Source organism: Nylanderia fulva, unplaced genomic scaffold (genome assembly GCF_048542155.1).
Source record: "Nylanderia fulva isolate GAGA-0341 unplaced genomic scaffold, ASM4854215v1 Scaffold30, whole genome shotgun sequence".
Lineage (NCBI taxonomy): Eukaryota > Metazoa > Arthropoda > Insecta > Hymenoptera > Formicidae > Nylanderia > Nylanderia fulva.
The window spans coordinates 382134-395121 of record NW_028190369.1 but is presented as its reverse complement, the minus strand read 5'-3'; the positions used below and the strand labels follow the sequence as shown (position 1 = coordinate 395121).

Below are 12988 nucleotides of genomic sequence, written 5' to 3'. Positions count from 1 at the left end.
TTCTCTTTGTCACATTTCGCTTTCAAAGGGAACAACGGCGCGGCAAGATCATTCCAGCACGCGATCTCTCTCAGAGATTTTTTTGCAAGAGAATCAATATTTGCAGGATACGAAAGACAAGTGTCGTAAATTTGTTCGGTGTCCGAAAAAAAAATCGTACATTATCATTATCCCGACATTTAGATAATATAAATTTTCTCAAGCTTAAACGATTATAATTTGTTTATCAGTTATGCAAATCAACTTGCATACGTTTTCGAGTAAAATCATTTGAGCACTGCAGCTCGCATGAATGCGCATTGCAGTACTCTTTATGCTACATTTCCTTTACAAAATTGTATACGAGATGCGCAGCACGAAATCGTAAAAGGTTCAATTGCATTTTGCATTTGTTACGCAATAAGTTATTCATAGTATTTAGTTCTATTACATTACATAAGTTATGAAAGTCGTACTAGATTTCTGTTAGATACTATAATTGATTGCATAATTGATTTGTATAATATACATATATTTGGCCGATATTGACCGAGCATGCATGAGGAATCGATAATTTATGGTATAAGATCTCATTCACATCGCGTTCATATCACACAGTAATTAGTTCGTTGCGCTTTATTTTTTTTTATAAATTCCTGATTGCGATGGTCGATAATGCTCGGTTGTCAAGCAGCAGACCATGATAACGCAACAGTGAAAAGTATTGCACATTTTCTCTGGCCTGGAATCAATTTTATTCTGCGATGGTTAATCACAGAAATTATAAAATACCATAAGAAACTGTGACAGTAACTTTGATGACAAGAATTTACATTATTTATAGTTACTTCATTTGCACGCTTTGCATTTTATTGCTAATGCATGTATATTGAACGTGGAAACTAACGCGAAATCAATTAATGTATTCTAAAATACATTTGAAAATGCATTATGTACAGAAGCTGAATACACTTACATATATATACAATAACTTTGTTTATGAATTAATATATCTCTATATAATTATTGAAACTTTTAGATATAAAATATTAAACTTTTCTTAATGGTTATATCACTACAGCAGTTATCAATCGTGATTTTTACTTATCTTTTATGTCGGTTGTTTAGATTAACTCTGATTAAATAAAAATATTATTTTTAACAATAGTAAACTCCAATTAATTAAATAATTATATTTAATATCACAAACAATAATAAGTTTTTAAATTAAAAGGCAGTTTAATGTGATTAAATTGGTAATATATATAATTAATATAAAAAATGATTCATACTTAATGGACAATTATTTCATTATAGCATCCTTTACGTTTTATATTTCCCTTTATAAAATATCTATAAAATATAACAATCGATCTATTTTTTATTTGCCTTTCACTTTTCTTTTCAACTCAAAAGTTTTGCCATCGTATATAGATCACATTCCGGGACGATAGTCCACGACTTACGAAAGAGAGATGTTTAGAACGTACTCCCCCAGGCGACATATCTATCTTCATTCTATAATAAAGAGACGTCATGTATGTATGGCTATAGATATATCGTTCATTGCAAAAAAATTGATTTCATACATGTGGCGGTTCATGATACTTCATATATTTACAATAGATTATGAAATCCCCATTTCTCAGCATTTAAAATTGTAAACAAGTTTTGAAAAATGATTGGGCTCTTCTCAGTTGCATTAAATTATTAATTAAATTGATTTTTATATTATTATCAACATTTGAGCATAACTTTTTTTACACTTGTCGAGAAATATAAAATGTTAGAAAACATTTTTAAATAGCATTATTAGTCTTTTCAGTGAAAATAAACATTAAAATAACATAATAATATAGAGATACAAATAAAATACAAAAATAACAGAATTTAATATTTAAATTTTTATAATGTTTTGTTGAAGAAAATACCATCGTGCAAAAATAATAATTTGATATGTAAATATGTAAATAATACAGTTTAATTAATTCGATGTCTACGCAAATAACAAGTTCTATAGCTATATATATTGGACGTTTATATTTATATATTTTTTTCAAATTCTTTATGAGTTAATTTACAAGTTAATGAAATGCAAATATTACATACACACACTTACACATGCGCGCGCATTATGCAATTTATACAGTAAATAAAGCAAGGATTTATTTTGAAATAGACATTCTATAATATCACTTATTAATTAAGCTTATACGATAAATTGTACATTGTGCAAAGGGACCAATTGTATATAATTGAGTCTTGAATTGATATACAGAATTGAATTGTTCTAATAGCATACGCGAGAAAATTGTATAGAGAGAATTGCAGTTTCCTTTTCTCGATTTAATATCTCGTTTCTCCGTGACCTCGTCCGCGAATAAATAATTCAACCAGAATGTTAACTCGCGTCCTTTCTATCACATATATGCACACATAAATATACGATAATAAACAAGAAATGGACTATATTCAATATTTCTTTCATAAAGCAAAAAAAACTAATTCATTAGAAGTAAAATTAGATTTAGTCATTAAAACTGTTTTTTAACTATAAATTCTGATAAAAAATGTGACATATATTTTCAATCATAAAATTTATTTGAAATTACTCTTACAACTAGTTTAATTGTTTCTCTGAAACTTTACTGAATTAAAGGACTTTTAACTTCCAATATTACTATCTATTATGTAATTAAGCCTCAATTTAACATATTAATTAAAAGAAAAATTGTCCCAAAATTGATCAAAAAACATTTTTTTAATTTATCACAATTTCGCAAAACGTTCTATATACACATATTAATTGTCTGATGTATGCAAATGCATTCGTACGTTTGTTTCCAAATTACGTAATGATCTTCTACCATGAATATTTACTCTGCCGCGTAATCACTTGAGTGGATTAAAAATCTTAATCTGTAATTGGTACGCTCTAATTGTAAGAAGAAGGAACGACGTATCTAAACAAACAAGCGTGTTTGCGTGGCGAAATCATATGTCAAACTAAGAGATTCATATGCTTTTATAATGAAAAGAGAACAAATAAACGATTGACGCAACTGTAGTATTCCCGCGGATAATAAGTGAGAGCCGCACACCTTTTCGAGAGAATTTACATGGTGCGTTGACTTCCTTCGCGCACGTGAATAATGTATGAATGTGAAACGGGGTGTAAAGTTTAACGTGTGCTACCTTAATTCGACAAACTTGTTTTTACGTAACATCATTAACAGTATTTCGATATACATCGAAGCCTGGCGAAAATGTCAGATTCTCTGACAAGAGTACTCTAATATAGTTACGAAAAGTATTGGGTTGTTCAAAAAGTTATTGCGTTTTTTTCATTTGATTTTCAGGTGCGTTTATTTAATATACGTAATGAACATTAATCAATAATATATTGGCCGTTTTGTTCAATGACCTTTTGCCATCTCTCGGGCAATTTCATAATACCGCGTTCATAAAACTTCCTATCTTTCTCTGCGAGAAACTTGTCAAGGTGCTGTTTGATGAGGTCTTCAGAAGCAAACGTTTTACTGTTCAAGGAGTTTTGCAAGGAGCGAAATAGATGGAAGTCTGATGGCGCAAGGTCTGGGCTATATGGTGGATGTGGCAACACATCCCAACCAAGCTGCAATAATTTTTGCCGAGTGACCAAACTTGTGTGTGGTCTCGCATCGTCGTGGTGAAACACCACACCCTTACGATTGATCAGCTCGGGACGTTTCTGTGCGATGGCATCACTTAATTTCTGTAGCTGCTCACAGTAGACATCGGAATTGATCGTTTTATTCTGTGGAAGCAGCTCATAGAAGACTGGTCCCTTCCAATCCCACCAGATTAACAGCATCACTTTCTTTTGGTGGATGTCCGCCTTTGCTTGCCTTTCCGGTGCTTCATCTCGCTTACTCCAACTCCTTTTTCGGCTCACATTGTTGTAGACAATCCATTTTTCGTCGCCCGTGATCATACGCTTCAAGAACGGATCGTTTTCTTCGCGTTTGGTGAGTTGATCGCAGACGTTCATACGCTTTGTCAGATGAATTTCTTTCAACTCATGCGGTACCCAAATATCGAGCTTCTTCACGAAACCAAGCGATTTCAAATGTCCATGAACACTTCCAATGGACACTTTTAGAGCGGTAGCAAGCTCCCGAACCGTTGAATGCTTATTTGCTTGCACCAATGCCTTGATTTTATCGTCGTCAATCTCGGAAGGCCTACCGGAGCGATGAGCGTCTTTAACCGAAAAATCACCACCACGGAATTGGGCGAACTAGTTCTGGCACTGACGTTTTTCAATGACATTTCTGCCGTAAACTTGACGCAACTCTTCCCTTGCTTCAGTTGCTTTCTTCCCTTTTTTAAAGTAATAAAGCAAAATATGGCGAATATGCTCTTCAAAATTCTCCATGTTTAAACTACAATTGCAAGCACAAAACTCGACTAAATTGCGTCAACTTTTTTTTTGGTTTTTAGGTTAAGTGTCAACAACAAAATGTGCATAAACATTTGACATTCATGGCACGCTCAGATACAAATAAATGTGGACAGCGCTATCTATTGGAAAAAAACGCAATGACTTTTTGAACAACCCAATAGATTAAAAAAACTTGTGACAAAATCGCACTTAAGTTCAAGGATGCGAAAAACAGGTTTATTGCAAATTGCATTGTCTTCTGTTCGGTCATAATACATATACTTGATAGATATATACAATAATTATAGTATTCAATAGAGTAGTAAAAATTAAAATATTTAGATACATATTTAATATTAAAAATTTTCTCTTTATTTTATCTCATATTTTTTCTATATATTATTTCATATTTTTTTTACAATTTGATCTCATTTCAAATATAATGAAAAAAATAATACAAACGAAATATATGAGAGTACTTGCGTTTTGCGCATGTTGCATCAGTGATTATAGTGTCGCGTTTTTTATGAATAATTTCTTTTTCGTACTTCGATACTAAATAAAGTTTTATCTTTTTTATTCTACTATATTTTATTTTATGACGAAAACCAGGTTAATCGTATCATCGCCGCAAAAACTTAAGCACTTGATGTATATTCTTCCGATTAAAATATGGTATGGTCTGTAATTTAAATGACAGAAAGCCTATACTTGATTAAACGCCTGACGCGCGGGCGCGTGTGCGAGAATTTGCATGATCACAGGGTTATGATGTGCTCTCGGGTGGTCTTACCCTCTTTTCACACAATCAACATTTTATATGGATCTTGGTTTCTATTTCGAAATTATTTTGACATATAAATAAATATATTGGCAGTTAATCATGCCATCATTCCTTGATCTTAAAGAATTAAAGATTATTATATAATAATTGCATTTCATGTTTGCGTAATATAGAGATTTAATATTAAATACTATTGTTTCGAAGAGACTTTTATATATTTTAAAAAGCATTATGCGGAGAAGGGAGAGAAAATATTGAAGAAATTAATGTAACACAAATAGCGTGCATCAGACAGTATTAAATATGCAAGACATTGATATTGTTAAAAATTTTTTCTATAAATTGTTCGATGTGTGTAATCATATAGGTTACTCACAAAAAAAAATAATTTTGTGACTGTTTTTCCAAAAATAATAACTGTTTAAATTTTTATGTGCGTGTACCCTAGATTTTTCTTTTGTGTAGCAACAAAATCAAATAGAATTTTTATTGACAGCAATATCATAAAATCACTATAATATTACTATAAAATCTCTTTTGCTTCGAATGTAACTGCCATTGCTGCCTGACGGTGACTAAAAAAACATACTTTCTCTGTCACACTGGAAAGCAGACAAATGGTTCAGATGTCACGAGGTCATGGTAGAGTGGACAATCACTGTTGAAGCTAACGTTTTAAATTTCGCGTCATTTTGAATGTTTAAATGTTTTTAAATATACTCGAGATCTTTTAAAGGGAACATTTCTAATTCTCTAGATAAATATAATTTATATAAATTAACAATAATTAAGAATTGGAAACTATAGAAATTGCAATATAATTTTTTGTTATTTTGGCATACTTTCAATAACACATTTTTTAAAATATTTATATTATTAAGATATTTTATACTTAAATGCATATTATGAATCTCAATGTAATATCACTTTAAAATTGTTTGCGTAAATGTATTTTTTATTTAATTATTTAATTTAAAAAAATACATTGAAACTATATGACTATGTCAGTATTATAATATCTTTAAAAATCGTGTCAAGAATAACACATTTTTTCACAAACAAGATGTTTTATTATCACTACACTCATTTTTAATAGCGCTTTCTACATTAATCACGAAACACATTTCACTCATGATCTCACGAAGACGAAATAAAATTGCTTTGAACACTCCATACAATTCTCGGTCATGTTACCAAGCAACTTGCAATACTTGGCACGTCAGGTGTTCTCTTGGCCCGTATGAGCAATTTTCTGGCCTTCATTTTTACGGTTTTATCTGCGGGCAATATGAAAACGTTACAGATCCTACTGATGGCATATGAAGAATGAGACAACGCAGTCTGCCTTCAGTATATTCAACATCACTCATTATTTCGTAAAGTTCTTTGAATTATCACACCTTGTTGTCTTCGTTATCCATGTACACTGCTACATTATTATGAAAAACTAATTTGAATTTATATAATGTTTTACGCAATGACATAACGATAAATTCTGACTGGAGAATTCTAATAGATTTTTATTACAATTTTTCAAATTAAATATTTTTTTATGTGTTTTTTTAGAGAGATAAATTGGGTTACAAGAGAGATTACATTTTAACAATTCTTTAGTAGTACAAAAATTACTATCATTAAATATTATAACAGTTACAAAGTATTTATGAAAATATTAATAGTATGCACATAGAGTTTTGCAATTACAATTAACATTTTTCGGGACAAATTAATATATTTAAATGTAGATTTAATAAAAAATAAATAAAATATAATGACAAACATATACATATAATATTAGGTTCTTATTACATTTATGTGCATCTAAAGAAAAAATAAAGAATTGATTTATGTATGAACATTGAATAAATAAAAATAAACATATAAATGAATAAATATAAATAAAACTTCTCTTTCTAATACTTAGATGATTATATAGAAATGCGATAGCTACATAACTGATATTATAAATTCTCTAAATTATTGATTATTGTTATAAAAATATATTTGAATTTATCTATGAAAATATATATTAAATATATATTAACTTGTATTTAATATAGTTTAATATATATATTAAATGATGAGAAGCGAAGTTGTTGAAATGTCATTCATCATTTATATATATACAGTATTTATACAATCATTTATACAATCTTGTAACAAAATGAAACAGAAAGGACGATAAAGAAGGATCATATAAACGGTACTGTCTTTATCAATCCTCGCGTCAAATAAAATCATAGAACGATAAATTATTCATCATTGAGTAACGTTATTGTCGCCCGAGGCCATATTTCGTCGATTTGATTTTGATCAATCATTTCGAAGTGAGTCGCGAAAGTTACACTATGCATATACATATATACTCTGAATATATGAAGTTTATTATTGCTAAATAGTTACGATTTGTGTATGTAAGTGCAAAATATAAACTAATAAAGAAATACATAAAATAATAAAAATACATTGTTTCAATATTAAATATTGAAAGTCTTACTAAACTTTTGCAAATTTTGCTAAAATTAATATACTGCATTAATTTGTATCAATTAGAAATTAAACTGCAAAACTAGGTCAACTAGGTATATATGTGTATGTGAATCGTATATCTTATTAATAAAAAATCACGTTGCCTATATATCAGATTTTTTCTCTCTGCTTCTCTCTCTCTCTCTCAATATTTAAAATTCTAAATTTTAAATCTATATAAATTTCTAAATATTTAAAGTTATAAATATTTACAATATTTAAACATAATATTTTGACGAAAGATTATACAAAAATAAAATTTAATATAATCAAAAAATGAGAATTGCAAAACAAATATACGATTTTGGAATTGATATATAAAATTGTTAATTTTTTAATTACTCGCTTATTGATTTGATTTATATTCTTATTTAGCTATTACATAACATATGTACATAGTATATCGGCTGTCGTATATTGCGTCATCTTTTCTCGAATCCGTCAAAGTTAATCACGTCAATCAATTCATTTTTCGACAGTGGGCCAACTGATTGGTGAAATGTATATCCTTGATGCCAGTCAAGGCGGCGCCGGAAATTGCCCCCAGTGATTTTTTTTAAACAGGTTTGACCAGTGTAAGCATTATCGTTACGTACGTGAACGGTAATATGTTCGTTGGTGAGAGTACTTGAATCCGGGACAATAATATAACGCAAGCATAATGATCAAAGTAGATATTGACAGAAATCAAAGATGTGATATCAAGATATACTCACACTTGAGGCTAATAAAAATTTAATTTTTAAATATTTTTATTCATCACTGAGACAAATTAAAATAATTATACTGGGATTTATTTTTGAATGAAGTTATGTATATACGTATATATACTATTTTTTATTTTATTTTATTATAAATAGGGCATTTAGTAAAAAAAAAAAAAAAAAATAATATGTAGAAAATAATAAAAATAATATGTAGAAAATAATAAAAATAATATGTAGAAAATATATATATGGAAAAAGATATTTTGATTAATATATTATTAAAATATATTAATTATATATTATATATAGTCAATCTTTTTTACTCTAAAAAATTTAATTATTATTTGCTCATTTAGTAATGGTTATATATTGACTGTGAGAACAAATCAAATGCAAATTGTCGGCATTATTATTGGCAATTAGATAGAATATATAGGAAATAAAATAAATTAATATACTTCTTTAATAGTTTCAATATAAACGTTAATAGTTTTAAATCTTAAGAAGAAACGAGATTGAAGACTCGTACAATTCATACGAGTGTCGAGTTGCAAATATTCTAACCGTAATCGAACATGGCTATTAGGCGTACTTATATAAATAAATAGTTCATAGATACGTACATACAGCTGAACAAATCTTACGCACGAGTGAGCACTAGATTTGCATATACGTCTATTGCACTTATAGGAACGATATACATAAATGCGATTGTCTAAAACACATATATACATATATATATTCGATGTTATAACTTAGATAATGTTAGATATAATAGGTAATAATATGATATAAAATGATATAGGAATTCCTTACTTTTAACGTAACATAAGAGAAAGTCTTATAAGATACGCATTAAATATTTTAATTTTAATCGATTTAATCTAATCATATTTTTTCCTATACATATACGTTGATTTACAAGAAAGGTACGTTTAACTGTATGCACATTCAATAAATTAAGTAATAAGATATTTATAATTTTGTTTGGGTATAATATTTAATTGAATACTCAATGCATAATAGGTACGTTCTCGATGACATAATTATACATAATACATAATGCATCAAAGAAAACTTTGCAACTTTAACTGTTTCGCGTGACCATAAATTGTGTATTATAAATATCTTGGCAAATATTTCATCTTAAATTGTTATGCATTTGCACAAGTTAAATATTCGTGTTTATTGCTCATTAAAACACGTGACGATTACAGAAAATGCGGGCGGGCAATTAAGATGTTATCGCTTATAAAACGATGCTGCTTGACAAAAAAGAATGACAGATTTAATTTGCGATGAAATTTTCTCGCTCTCTTGAAACTCTCACTCACACTTAAATTAATTCAGACGACTATGCTATAACAGCTCTCATGTTCAGCATGAGTGTTGTACGTCAGTTTTAAACCGGCATATATCAGTTATTGAGTAAAAGAATATTTATGTTTTATATATAAAAGAGATATAAAGACTATCTTAATATATATATAATTTATAATTTGTATTTCTAACAATATATAAAGTTAATATAATAGGTTTTACACATATCTTATATGTAAAATTGCTTTTCATATAATCTAATAAGAAAATAATTCTGAAATATTTTTCTTTTATTTAATATACTATGAATCTTTATTTTTAATTTGATTTTATGAGCATACTTTTAGAAATAAATATTTAATAGACCCGGAGAATATCTTTTAATATCTTCTTTTCTTTTTTTAATTACGGATTATTATGCAATGAAAAATTTATATATAATTAGCATAAAAATACATTAATATAGAATACATTCATTAAGATACAACCGCGTTGAAAAGATAATTTGTACGATATCCGTGAGCTGTTCTTATTCGAAATACGCCTACATGTTGCACAATTGCAGTTACAAAATTATTGAAAATTCGATCTACCTACATATACGAAATAATTATTAAAGACTTACGTTATGCTTATTATTAGTAAAAAAAGAAAAGAATGGTAACCTCCGGGCAGAGTAAGTGCGAAAAGGGTGAAACCTTGGCATTCCCCGCGATTGTGACCCGAATAATAATTCTCCCTTTCCATGACTCTTACCTTGCTTTCGTGACTCCGGATTCTGCGTGTTACTTTCCAGCCATGCAGAGTCAGATCATTGCAAATTCAGACGCAATCACGATTGCAAGTCATTATAGTCTTACGATATCTCATCTTTTTGCGATTTTTAATTTATTATCGAATACTTTATAGTCGTCATTGACTATAAAGTGTACACATTACACGCAATACTGCAGTAAAGAGTATGACGTAATTTTTAGAAGGCATATATTCTTAAGCTTGTGAAACAATTTGTGAGATAAAATTAAAAAAAAATTATTTATGATTTTTTTACATCGATTATTTTCAAAGTTTGTTGAATTAATTACTCTTAATCATGACATAATAGGTTATTAAATAGCATATAATATGCTAAATTAATTTTCTTAGATTTGTAATATTTGTATACTTTTACACATTATATGACTGCAACCTGCTTAATCTTTAACTGGAGAGATAGCTGTAAAGAAAGTGGCAATGAAAGAAATAAAACAAAAGTGTTTCCTCATAATTTTCTACGGTCATAAAAGAAGTAGAAGTGTAACGCGAAGCGTGGAGATCTAGTCGCAAAAATAATTTAACGCTTTATTGTCGCCATTTCTTATATCCTTTATGTCATAAAAATGTTAGTATCAAATACGTCAACAAGAAATATGTGATTTATATATATATGATGTCGGATGTGAGAACTAGTTATAGATATCTAAATTTAAAATCTTAATTCTTTTATTGAAAAAAACTAATTCTTAAAAAAACTTCTAATGAAAAAACATCAATTTAAATATACTTAATGATTAAATACAATTCAATTTTTATCTTAAAAAGTAAAATATTTTGACACATTATTTTATCAATGTCGCTTTGAGACTTTTTTCATTTTTCAAATTTCAATAACAATTTAAATATGTTACGAAATGAGTGAGTGTTATCTTTCTTGTTTTGTTAAATAACATCTATATTAAAATTAACATTGCCCTAATATAGACTATTAAATTTTTTACAACTAACGAATATATAATGTTTATTTAAAAAGTCGGTTATCTACTCGATTAAATTAGTTTATTGTAATATTGGAAGAAATAGCATTGTTAAGTAAAATCGTATTGATTTGCAAATTATACATTATATTTCCATATTATATTGCAGTTGTATTTAACTTTTCTTAAGAAAGATGCAACTATAATGAAATCGTCAGACACACACACATATGTATACATACATATTTCTCAGATTAAAAATTTAATGTATCAAAAAATTGAGAACATCATCCCCTTGTGCGCTCTCGAACGCAATTAGCGATGTTAGATAATTACGTTGACTCTTTCTAGAGACAGAAGTACATCTATTACATTTATGTAAAGCTCGCGAAAGGAGGAGGGCATAATGTAACGATGCTTGGAAAAGTGGAATGCCGCCTACAGCGTTTACTCTCTTGCGTATACGAGAGCAGTAACTTCTAACGTATGATAATAGGGACAAAAGCCGCAGATAACGTCTCGAAAGTATGCAGACGCGAAAAAGTGAAACGGTTTACGGTGAAACGTAAGGGAAGGTATAGCGACGAAAAAAGGAGTTAAAGCGTCTCTAGTCCTTTTAGAAACTCGCACAATTTAAGCAATGACATAATAATGACATAAGATATATTACACTATTATAATCTGTTCTTACATCTCCATGAGAAAATCAGAGAAAAGTAATAGAAAATTTGCGTGATATTTTTTTAAGAGAAAAAACTTAATCTAAAAAAATGGTTAATCGATCTAAAATTTTGCAAATCCTTTTTTCTTTTATCACACTTTTTTATGATGAATTTCCAATGTTCGGATACTGCCATAACACATTACGCAATGGTACATAATGTGTGCTTAAATAGTTGGGGCAACTCTATATGAGTAGCTTTTATTCCCACGATTCGTCCGTGAAATCGATTTTATATAACGCATATGTTTACGAAATATATAACCAATGAGCATACGTATTATTAGACGCGGTATATACTATATTACGTAATGTTATGTATGAATTTCTTTACGAATGCCACTGTGGAATGTTTCTTTATTTCGCGCGATGAAAAGAAATCAAAACTGCATCGAAATTAATTGAAAGCTAGAAATATCAATCGATGCATTTAAACGCGATGCATTATTAGATAAAAGTGAATATGTTGCACGCATCTTCTTATTATTTTCTTTTCTCACAAACGCATATTGAACTATCCCTGGCTGTTAAGTCTACATGATTTAATCTCACACTTGTTTTATAATCGTTTTTATTAATAATTACCTCATACTCAATCTAACACTTTCTCAATGTTTCTCGCAATAATTATGTGAACTATCTAGAAATATTCTTTCATTCTTTCTTGATATTGACTTGAACCATGACATAGATTTATATACCTATATAACTGGCAAAGAAACATATAAATCAGTCTTCTTGCAATATTTGCTCTTCTTTCTCTTCAAAATCAATCAATTAAATTATTAGTGA

The 12988-nt window shown here is 28.7% G+C and overlaps 1 pseudogene; it reads right to left on the bottom strand.

Moving 5' to 3' along the window:
- Positions 1–3367: 3367 nt before the first annotated feature.
- On the bottom strand, positions 3368–4396 carry LOC146722528 (histone-lysine N-methyltransferase SETMAR pseudogene; annotated as a pseudogene).
- Positions 4397–12988: the final 8592 nt, after the last annotated feature.